The following is a 13,232-nucleotide window of genomic DNA, read 5'->3' on the forward strand; positions in this document are numbered from 1 at the left end:
TATTGTTAATAGCATTAGCTTCAGGAAATGCTAGCGCACCGGTAGGACGAGATTCTTGATTTTTCATCAATAATTCTTTATTAACTTCTGCAACTAAGAGATAAGTTTGAAGTTTGGAAAAAGTTTTATAATTCTGCAATCTTAAATTTTCTTGCACAGTTATGTTTGCAGAATGCATTGTGGAGAAAGTTTTCTCCATCATATCAGCATCATTTATTTCTTGACCACAGAATTGAAGCTTTGAACGGATCTTGAACATGGCCGAGCTGTATTCACTTACCTTTTTGAAATCTTGGAACCTTAGATTTCTCCATTCTTTCCTCGCAGCTGGGAGTAATATTTCCTTTTGATTATCGAATCTACTCTTGATACTTTCCCATAAAACATGTGGATCTTTGATAGTGAGAAACATATGTTTTAAAGTGGTATAAATATGTTTGCGAATAAAAGCAATTGATTTTAATTTATCTTGATCGGAACAAGTATTATTTTCTTTTAAAGTTTCTAGAATACCCAATGATCCAAGATTTATTTCTACGTCCATAACCCATGATGTGTAGTTTGTTCCCGATACGTCTAAGGCATCAAACTCAAGCTTTGATAAGTTTGACATTTTCTATTTTCAGAAAGATGAACAACATAAATCATAATCATAATCATAATCAATTTTTTTTTTATAGACAAATAACAACATGAAATTAGAATTAGTTTAGATTCATAAGTAGCAAACAAGGGAATAATGGTATGATTACAAATAATAAAACCATAAGGGAATGATAGAATATAGGTCCATATTATATTATTAATAATATTATTATAATATATATTAAGTTATAATATATATTGTTATAATATATTTTTCTTATTTTAACTTTTAAGATTTACTTTTAATAAAAATACAAACTACTTTTTCTTATTTTAACTTTTAAGATTTAATTTTAATAAAAATACAAACTACTTTTCTTATTTTAACTTTTAAGATTTATTTTTAATAAAAATACAAACTACTTTTCTTATTTTAACTTTTAAGATTTACTTTTAATAAAAATATTTACTTTTAATAAAAAAATACAAACTATTTTTTCTTATTTTAACTTTTAAGATTTACTTTTAATAAAAATACAAACTACTTTTTCTTATTTTAACTTTTAAGATTTACTTTTAATAAAAATACAAACTACTTTTTCTTATTTTAACTTTTAAGATTTACTTTTAATAAAAATACAAACTACTTTTTCTTATTTTAACTTTTAAGATTTACTTTTAATAAAAATACAAACTACTTTTTCTTATTTTAATTTTTAAGATTATAAATTTAAGAATAAACATTAGTATGCATGAAATAAATAATGATTAATTGCATAAGTAATAATAAATGTTAGATAACATATAAAGACCCCATCGTATTCGTATTGATCGGAATTAATCTCGACCCATGGTACCGTGTTGTCAAATGACGTGTTGCGTACATAAAGTATCGTGTTGTCAAATGACGTGTTGCGTACAATCATGAGGTCTTATTAACATAAATATAAATGTTAGTGAAGTTAATAAGAGTTAGATTACAGAAAATATAATTCAGGCGGTATAACCGACCATATATAACTTAAATAACATAAATATAAATGTTAGTGAAGTTAATAAGAGTTAGATTACAGAAAATATAATTCAGGCGGTATAACCGACCATATATAACTTAAATAACATAAATATAAATGTTAGTGAAGTTAATAAAAGTTAGATAATTTCTTACCTTGATTAGTGACGTGTGCTTGCTTAGATAAACCTTGATTATACGGAGCACTTCGTGCTGATAACGTGTTATAATTCAGTAGGCTTATAACTACCTTTAGTGGCCTAGTTCTTGACTGTAGACTAATAAGTATATAGAGAGAATATGAGAGAATATATTTAGTGTGTGTTTTATAAACCTGTGACGACCCGTCCTAATCCTCCTGGACGAAGTCATCAACATCTGGTCCCATTGCGATGATCGACTCCAAGTAATGTCCTTAAAATGAGCAAATGCACAGCGGAAGACTTAATTCGTACCTGAGAATAAACATGCTTAAAAGTGTCAACCAAAAGGTTGGTGAGTTCATAGGTTTATCATAACAATCATTTCAATATTTTAATAGACCACAAGATTTCATAATCATAAACATAATACACTCGCAAGTGTATGTAAAGCATTCTAAGTGGTTGAGCACTTGGTAACCATACTTAACTATTAATCAACGTCGCATATTCCCTTTATTATGAAATCTCACTACACTGTACCAAGTGTAGCCTACAAAACGAAGTACTGTGCAACCGTTGAATACTGGTCGTCCAGTCCAGTTGGGGTTGTCAGGCCCGATAGATCTATCAACATGATTCGCATTTTACAATACCCATGTAAATAGTAGTTACCAAGCTACAGGGAAGTATGCCAGTGGTACAACTCAACGTAGAATATATTTTTAAGTACTTGTGTCTATTTCGTAAATATTTATAAAAGCAGCGCATGTATTGTAACGACCCGAATTTTTCCGATCGTTTTATACTTATGAGATTAATATTTACATAAAATAAACCTTACCAACATGATAAGCAATCCAAACTGTTGAGACTTATGTTTTTGAAAAGAGTTTCACACAACGTTTGACCGTCCAATTTGACCGATGATATCACGAACTATATAACACACGATAATTATACGATTATGTATATGTACATATCTATACATTTTTAACATGATTTAAGGATGGTTTAACATTTCATTGTGAACTAACAACAATGAGTTATAAGTATACTTTGAGACCACTAACTTAAGTTTTCAAAACGATAACTATATGTAACATTCTTTGACATATATACTTACAATATATAATGTGTTGGTGATCTATGTCACCAATATGATTTAAGTGTAATGGGATTAATTTGTAACCAAAATAATCTTGATAAATATCGAACAAGTTTGGGGAAGTGTGGAGTGCACACTTGTTTGAACTTATCTTGATTATGACGGGGGTTCGGGGGCAGCGCCCCCGATAAGTGGGGTCCGAGGGGTGGCAACCCCTGGCGGGGTCCAAGGGGCAGAGCCCCTGGCTGGGGTCGAGCTGCCAGGTCAGCTTGGAAATTTTTTTTTGGGCTAACATTGCTTTATTAAAAATGTCTTAAAATTTTATTTTGGCCCGGTTTAACCCAAAAATAAAAGCCCAGTTTTGAGCCTCTTTTACAGTTATAAACCCGTCCATATTTGAATTCTCGTTCTGATTCCTCAAAATTTCTACAAGTATATCTAGGGTATATGTAACCGTATCATACCCAGCTTCTATACGTATTTACTATTGGTATATACCAACAATAAACTTCAATGATCAGCCACTAGACATGATGTTACATGTGGGAACCAGCCATTTAACCTCATGTGTGACTTTTGTGCAAGAAAACAAACTAAATCTCCTATATATCCATCCCATAATCATGCTATTTTGCACACACACACATACAATTTCATTTCCAATTTTTTTTCAAGTTAATTCACTCCCTAATCTCTCTTCATTTACCTACTCAAGAACGTATCAATATAGTCATCCGATTTCAAGGAGATTACTTCCAATCTTTCAATCCCACTCCACCACTCTTTTGATTCCAAGATTTTTCTTACCTTTTCCAGTAGCTTTGTCCAAGTAACTTGAGGTAGTAACCTTATTCATAACCTTATTCGATTCATATTTATATAGCTATCTTATTTTGTGTTATAAAATTTTAACAACAAGAACATAGTTTGAGTGATTTCAAACTTGTTCGCAAACTAAATAGATCCTTCTAATTTGATTTTAAAAACACTTCAAGACCTGTAATATATCATATTATGACAAAATCGGATTAATCATATCTTGGCTAATTAACATAATATTTAATATATATTTACTTATGATTTGATTTTATATATTTCAGGACCACCCGTAAACAACACGAGAAGATTAATCATAAGACCTCATGATTGTACGCAACACGTCATTTGACAACACGGTACTTTATGTACGCAACACGTCATTTGACAACATGGTACCATGGGTCAAGATTAATTCTGATCAATACGAATACGATGGGGTCTTTATTTATTTTATTTAAGCAACTAATTGTGGACCACTAACATCGGACTGCTAACTACGGACTAAGAAAATATTAAAAGTATTAAAAGTATATATATATATATATATATATATATATATATGTAACGATTACTTGAAAAGAAAATATGTTGATATATTATATATATGGTTAGGTTCGTGATATCTATCGGAGACCAAGTCGAGTTAAATACCTTCAAGACAAAAGTGAGTATATAGTCCCACTTTTAAACTCTAAATATTTCGGGATGAGAATACATGCATTTTATGATTTACGTTATGGACACAAGTGATTAAAAATATATATTCTACATTGAGTTGTACCACTGGCATACTTCCCTGTAACTTGGTAACTACTATTTACATGAGGTATTGTAAACGCGAATCCTGTTGATAGATCTATCGGGCCTGACAACCCCAACCGGACTGGACGACCAGTATTCAACGGTTGCACAGTACTTCATTTCGGTGACTACACTTGGTACGGTGTAGTAAGATTTCATAATAAAGGTAATATGCGACGTTGATTAAATGTTAAGTATGGTTATCAAGTGCTCAACAACTTAGAATATTTTTATTAAAACGTTTATATATGAAATCTTGTGGTCTATATTCATAACGCTGCCGGCATTAAACCTATATCTCACCAACTTTATGTTGATGTTTTAAGCATGTTTATTCTCAGGTGATAACTAAAAGCTTCCGCTGCAACATGTTGAATTTAAGCAAGATCTTGAGTATGCATATTTGTGTCAAAAATAAAACTGCATATCGGAGGATTTGTAATGTAAAATATGTTGGAGGTCGTATTGTTATTATCACATGTAAAGTTTGTAAGTCTAAGATTATCGCTAAACGATAATCATTATTAAGTTGTTTAAACCTTGTATTTGTAATAAAAGCTATGGTTTGTATTGTAAAAACGAATGCAGTTTTTGAAAAATATCGCATATAGAGGTCAATACCTCGCGATGAAATCATATGTTATTGTATTCGTCCTTATGGTTAAGGTCGGGTTATGACATGTATTCTCAGCCCAAAAATATATATTGCAAAAACAATTAAAAAGGGGGCAATTGAAACTCACCATACTGTATTTTGTAGTAAAAATACATATAACGACATTGAACAACTAAACAATGCAAGGTTGGCCTCGGATTCATGAACCTATATCATTTGTATATTCATTAATACATATAATCATAACTGAATGAATTTATTTATTATATCTTAATTTATATATTATATATATTTAATTTGTGTATATATTCAAAATGTTCAATATTTATATAGTTATATTGATATATATTTAATTAGTATTTTAGTAAAAATACTTAACATGTTATATATAAATATTTATATAAACTTTGTTAATTTGATTAAAAACATACTTACATTCTTAATAATATCTTTAAAGCATTTATTGTCATAATCATATTACTTTTAATAATAATGATATTGATCATACCTCTAATAATAATAATAATAATAATAATAATAATAATAATAATTGAAATAATACTAAAAGAAAAGAAATCTACCTTTAAGGAATCAGTTTAAAAAAAAAAATTGTCCCGAGCCAGGCTCGAACTCACGACCTCCCGAATACTCATTAACACCCCAAACCATCGAACCGTTAGATGTTTCTTGTTATACCTCGCACTTTTATTTATTTTAACATGTAACACGATGTTTGCTTTTCTCAACCCATTTCATCATCGTGAACATTATCATTTTCGAGCAAATTTAGTAGTAGTAACAGGGAATGTTTACGATCATCATTAACATTTACCAACATAAAATCATAACAGCCATATCATCTTCCATAATCACTAACTATGACCCGTTTCCCACCTCTTTGATAAATCAATCTCAAGATCGAATATTGAGCCCAATTCAAATGTATTAACCCACTAACTAATAAGCCCACTAGAAAGAAAACGTTTAGCCCGTTTACAGCTTTTAAGAAGCAAAGGAATAGTCGATGTTTAGAGTAGACATGGAAACAAGTGGTGTAGGGTTATTCTTCTCCTTTTACAGCTCATCATTCCACCATCAACTTTAATTATCACTTATCATCTAATTCGTGGATTTAGGAGGTAAGTAGCAGCAATCGGGGTTTGCAAAAAAAAAATAAATAGGTATGTGTTTGTACAGCAGCCCATCGAGAGAAAAAAAGAAAGGAAAGTGAAATAAAATATCAGCGTTTTGTAGTTGATAGAAAGGTGTAGCAGCGGTGGTTGATGGCGGGTTGTGTTGGAAGTTCACGGTGGTTTCAATGAAGGTTGGTGATCGACTGGATGATGTTTTAAAATGGTTGTGGGTCTCGTTTGTGGTAGAAAACCGAAACAAAAACAGAAACTCTTAAGCAGTAGCAGTAACACACAATAGCAAATGGGTTTTGATTGTGTTTCCCGGCATTAATGGCTTGTGATAGTTTGTGGGTTTGTCCGAAGTAAAAACAGAAAACAAAGGTGAGAGAGGGAGAGATAGAGAAAAGGATTTAGATGATGGTTTTTATGGTGGTTTTGAGAATGGTGAAAGGTTCTTGGTGATGATGGTTTCGATAGAAAACAGTAGCGTAACAGTTTTGGTAGTTTATGATAGAGATTCAGAGAGAAAAAGAAGAGAGAGAGAGAGAGAGAGTGAGGTCGAGGGTGGTGGTGATGTGGTTGCTAAGTGATGTTGATATTAAAGGAAATAGCAGCAGCACAATGGAGAGCTTATGGTTGTTATGGTGGTCGATAGGTGATGTTAGGGTGATCCGGTGGTTAGATAGTCAATGGAAACAGAAACAGATACATGCTTTTGTGTTAATGGGTGTGTATGGTGGTGGTGGAAGGTGATAGTTTGAGTTTGAACAAGGTGGTAAAACGTGGTGATCATGGTGGCTATGTATATCCTGTATAAAAAAGGTGATGAGATGATCGAGTTATATATATATCCTCTATGAATATGTAAATGCCTATGTATATATATATACTATGAAGATGTATTATATATTTCCATATAGAACAAATTCTGGTGATCTAAATTCAAAAGCTATACAGTATTCCAAATAGTAAATTAAGACATCAAGTTGTCTCCTTCTACCGACACTTAGATAATTTTAGAGTGTTATATCGTGTCCATTGCTAAACAGTTGACGTATGAAAGTATTCCTAAAAATCCCAAATTTTTAGATTAGGCATATTAAATTATTTCACTCATTACCTGTTTGAAACCTGATTAAAAGGATTCGAAAATTATTTATTTTCTATTCCGATTTATATGTACAGAGTGCTAATATTTAAACTTAAAAAGTCAAAAATATTTTTAACAAATCTAAAACCTTCGAAATCGATTTACAGTTCAACTTTTATTTCAATCCTTTATAAACTTATATTAAATCTATATGAATGCTAACGGAATGTCAACCGAGTATTACTGACGTTTACTAATTAAACTCGAAATCATTTATATTACCTTTCTATATATAAATAGTTTTAAAATAGCAAATTTAATTACTTAAAACAAATATATTATATATTTTTGAACAAATAGACTTAATATAACCTTATATATTTACAAGTAATATTTATATACATATTTATATATATCTATATATTTTCAAATATGGTTTCAATTAATCGTATTTTATTTTATTTAGTTTACAGTATAAATCTTAATAATCTTATTATATAATATTCTAAATTATATTTCAAATTATAAATACTTATTTAAATATATATGTTATCTATTTGCAAATAGTTGTTCGTGAATCGTCGGGAATGGTCGAAAGTCAAACGAATATGTGAAATGGTTCAAAATTTTTGTGACTCAACATTACAGACTTTGCTTATCGTGTCAAAGATATTAAATCGTATCGAGAGTTTGATTAAAAAAATTAGTCGAAATTTTCCGGGTCGTGACAGTACCTACCCGTTAAAGAAATTTCGTCCCGAAATTTGATCGAGGTCGTCATAGCTAACATTAAAAATGTTTTTTTTTCATGACGAATATGAGTTGATAAATAGAGTTTTATCATTATTGAGTAATATAGATAAAACAATTCGATCATACTAAGCGTATGAGTGAAGCTATCACAAAAGAGTGAAAAGTTTCGTCTTAACTTTTGACGTTGTCTCGATTGAATTTCGGAATTCAAGGAATTTAAGGAAATCTTCTAATCAGAAAAAAAAAATGTATTAGCACGAATTATTAGCAACTGTTGGAATTACAGAAGAACAGAAATACCAAAGAAATATTTCCGTGATATGCTTAGAGATTAAGTAGAATGAAAGAGTCGTGTAACATGGTACATGATGAGGATAAGATCTGTGAATCATCACGTTCCATTAGAAATTCAGCATGACTTACTGTAATATAACCACGTTGGCCTGACGTCATTACATTATACTAACTCATGCTTCAATTCCCAACACTTCTCTAGGAAATCATTCATAATTTAACTTGAATTTTAAAGAATATAGAAACTAAAACAGTTTCTTTTAGGATGTAGCACAGATAGCACGAAGAGATAGATAATTTCGGACAAAAGTATTTATGAACGTATCTTCAGAAATATCGGAGATATTTATGACGATATTTTGGAATTTCTAAGATCGAAGGTTGATGAAGAAAAGATTTTCCGCAAGATTTTAACATGACTTTGGAGCAAGATATTCTCTAAAGATTTCATCGGATTCGGAATTACCTGAATTCTTTGAATATAGGGTTTAGTCCTTACATTTATCCTTGGTCTTCTTCATTGTGTGCTCAATCCGATTTTCAGTACCAAATTTAACTTTTAAGATTTACTTTTAATAAAAATACAAACTACTTTTTCTTATTTTAACTTTTAAGATTTACTTTTAATAAAAATACAAACTACTTTTTCTTATTTTAACTTTTAAGATTTACTTTTAATAAAAATACAAACTACTTTTTCTTATTTTAACTTTTAAGATTTTAAATTTAAGAATAAACATTAGTATGCATGAAATAAATAATGATTAATTGCATAAGTAATAATAAATGTTAGATAACATATAAAGACCCCATCGTATTCGTATTGATCGGAATTAATCTCGACCCATGGTACCGTGTTGTCAAATGACTTGTTGCGTACATAAAGTACCGTGTTGTCAAATGACGTGTTGCGTACAATCATGAGGTCTTATTAACATAAATATAAATGTTAGTGAAGTTAATAAGAGTTAGATTACAGAAAATATAATTCAGGCGGTATAACCGCCCTTATATAACTTAAATAACATAAATATAAATGTTAGTGAAGTTAATAAGAGTTAGATTACAGAAAATATAATTCAGGCGGTATAACCGACCATATATAACTTAAATAACATAAATATAAATGTTAGTGAAGTTAATAAAAGTTAGATTACAGAAATATAATTCAGGCGGTATAACCGACCATATATAACTTAAATAACATAAATATAAATGTTAGTGAAGTTAATAAAAGTTAGATAATTTCTTACCTTGATTAGTGACGTGTGCTTGCTTAGATAAACCTTGATTATACGGAGCACTTCGTGCTGATAACGTGTTATAATTCAGTAGGCTTATAACTACCTTTAGTGGCCTAGTTCTTGACTGTAGACTAATAAGTATATAGAGAGAATATGAGAGAATATATTTAGTGTGTGTTTTATAAACTCATAACACACATATTTATACTCAAAAAATCTACTATACAATATCTATAATAATAATAAAATTAACATCCAATTTAACTTTTATAACAGTTTTTTTTATTTTTTATTTTTTTATTTTTTGTGTTTTTAAATTTATTAACCTTGATTACTTCTTTAAGGTAACTTGAGTTTTCGATATTACGTTTATCAATTGAGCTTTGACCATAAAAAAAAAATTCATACCATAAATTTCTAGCTTAGATCCGATTCAAATAAGTTAAGTTACATATTGTATTAGGCTGTAAAAGTCGTTAGTCGAGCACTAGTCAATTAAAATTTTGTGGGATTGATCGGTCAAAGGACTAGTTGAACATTGATTAACTTTAGTCAATGTTGACGGATTAAATTTGACTTTTGTCCGAATGTTCGATTCTAACTAATTGACTATCATTGACCGTTGACTTATAACCAATTGAACTTAGTTCGGACTACTTAACGCTCTTGATTAAACAACTTTTTTACTATCATAGTTTTACGTTGATAAAATGTTCAATTAACTCAAATAAAATGTATCAATACCAATATACAAAGTATATTAGAATGCTACAACTATAACTATAATTTATTTTAATAATATTCATATATTCATATTCAATATAATTATAGTAAATGTTAAAAAAATATATAAAAACTTATCCTATTTGGTTCGGTTAATTCTGTTTAGTTTTCGACTGAAAATGAAAGGTCTAGAGGCTTAAACCAAACCGAAATTTTCAGGTCGTTGGTTTTTGCTTATTGTAGAGCCTAGAGTTTGCAAAACAGGTAAAAGGTTCCTATCGAACTTTTAATTTGAAATGTGTTGTTTAATCGAACATATATGGTTTTTGCTTTTAGTTTACACATGAAATTCATTTAATTTGTCAATTACTTGATGCACCTATCTTTTTTTTTGAACGGCAAGCTTGCATCAGCGTATCATTTATTTCAACGACACTCATCATTTGCACACACACACACGCGCGTTCGGGAGGAAACCCGAATCGCATTACAGGAACCCGATCCTTTAACCATCCCGAGGGGCAGGCGGACCGGGTTTGAATCCTGAATAGATCCGGGAGAAAACCCCCCTGGGGTCAATCTGGATATCCATATTTCAGACAGATTAATTAATAGGATGGGCAGAGCGAGGCTCGAACCCATGACCTAACCCCCAGCCCCAACACACAAGGTGAGGGGATGCCGTTGAAGCAATGTTTCGTTGGCTTGATGCACCTATCTTATTCTCCACATACTTGTATTATATATTGTTGGTATTATAATAGGGACCTCTTATAAAAACGGCATACATGACTCAAGCAATTACTAATTATTATACAAAGTGTTTTCATCAAAATGACATAGTGATATTTCTTTTATGAATTTTGCTAATAACGACTATCGTTAAGATGCTTTATATTACGGAGTAGTAAACAATTTGATAACATAAATGACAACAACATCCTTAAGTTATTAGCAAAATCCTTCTTTTGTTAGAAAAACTTTAATTTTTAAATTATCTTTTTGAATTATTCGCCATTTTATTAATAATTTTAAGGGATTTTGAAGATTTGCGAAAGAGAGAGCTCAAATATTGGAAATGATTTTTATCCATTCCTTTGATTATATGATATGAAAGCTGCAAATTTGTATCATAAGTAAAGACTAACTTCACTAATATTTATGGAAGATTTTTTCCAAAATTCTCTGAAAAAACTAATCTTCTATAAAAGCTGAAACTTCACTTTCTCCGAGTTTTTCATGGTTTAATGTGGTTTGGTTTTCTTAATGTGTCACGAAGCATACCTTTATTTTATGGCTGTTATTTCTTTTTGTTATAAGATATGAAAGCTTTACTTATATGATATGAAAGCTGAACTTTTTTATCATAAATAAAGACTAGCTTCACTAATATCTAGGAATTCATCTAAGGTGGTTGTTGCAAAATTATGTTATGCTGCTACGATATATCATATTTGGCAAGAAATGAATTCTCAACTCTTTAATGCTACACAGAAAACGGTGGATCAATTATCCGAGATTATTTGATCAAATGTACGGTTAAAGTTGATCTTCAAGGCGTCTTCTTGTGGCTCAAATAAAGACCGATTGGCACCTAATAGGTGTTAGTCAGTTTTACTTTGTTTTTCTAGCTTTCTTGTATTTAGTTAGCTAGTTGGATGTTTGTGGGGCTGCTAGGCGTGCTAGCAGCAGCCGTTTTTCACTATATCATTCTTTTATTATTTTTATTAATATTTGTCGTGTAACCCTTTATCAAAAAAAACTTTTCTTACTCCAGACTCATTAAAAACAAATAAAATATTTAACAAGGAGAAGAGAACAAATGTATAAATCTCAAGCTTTTGAAACTTCACTTGTATCTAATTTAATCATATTGTTGGAGTCATACCTTCTCCTATGATATTTTAAGAAATAGCTCTTACACATTTGTATAAAGCTTTTCCAAAAAAACTTCATTGTGGATGCCTTAAGACCTCTTCCATCAGTTGTCTTTTGTCACACCCCCAAATAGGGTCTGGGGTATTTGTGTCTAATTATATCAAATCACGGTTGTATAAACGAAAACGACTCTACATGTGACGTTTTGTTGAGTTTTTCAGCGGAATATAAATATGTCTTTAATTGATATGATATGTAATGAAGACTCCAAGCATAGCAAGCAATCATCATCAAAGCAGTAGATATACAGCGGAAGCAATATTTAAGTACCTGAGAATAAACATGCTTAAAAAGTCAACACGAGGTTGAGTGAGTTCATAGATTTGTCATAAATAATGATTTCAGTAATAGTATTAGACCACAAGATTTAATAAAGTAGATCTCGCAGATCCAAAAGTTGATCTCCCGCAGGATCAAAAAGTTATGCCAGTGCGTGATATTTAGACTAAACGTTGTTTGCCCCGTGACAAGTTGTTCTGTCCTTGTCGTTTAATTTCATTATCAAGTAATACAAAGACTTAGTCAAATGTATCGGGGACGTTACTCCCGATAGGCCTATCCCCAATAATTAAGAATGCCGCGGCAATTAAAAATATCACTGTAGGGACTTAGTCGGACATAGTTGGGTATAGCATAGTTTAATAGTTGGTACTGATATTTAGACTAGACTTTCAAGTTTGCCCCGTAACAAGTTATCGTTTATACTTGTCGGTTGTGGACTTGATGGTCATAGCCCAACATATCACAGTTTAATAGTTGGTACTTGTATTTAGACTAGACTTTCAAGTTTGCCCCGTAACAAGTTATCGTTTATACTTGTCGGTTGGGGACTTGCTGGTCATAGCCCAACATATCACAGTTTAATAGTTGATACGTGTAAAACAGTTATAAAAGTTGCGCATGTATTCTCAGCCCAAAAATGTAAAGAGTAAAAGGGATCATATGAAACTCACATTAAATAGCAGTTGAAGTATTC

The sequence above is a fragment of the Rutidosis leptorrhynchoides genome, chromosome 6 (genome assembly GCF_046630445.1).
Source record: "Rutidosis leptorrhynchoides isolate AG116_Rl617_1_P2 chromosome 6, CSIRO_AGI_Rlap_v1, whole genome shotgun sequence".
Classification (NCBI taxonomy): domain Eukaryota; kingdom Viridiplantae; phylum Streptophyta; class Magnoliopsida; order Asterales; family Asteraceae; genus Rutidosis; species Rutidosis leptorrhynchoides.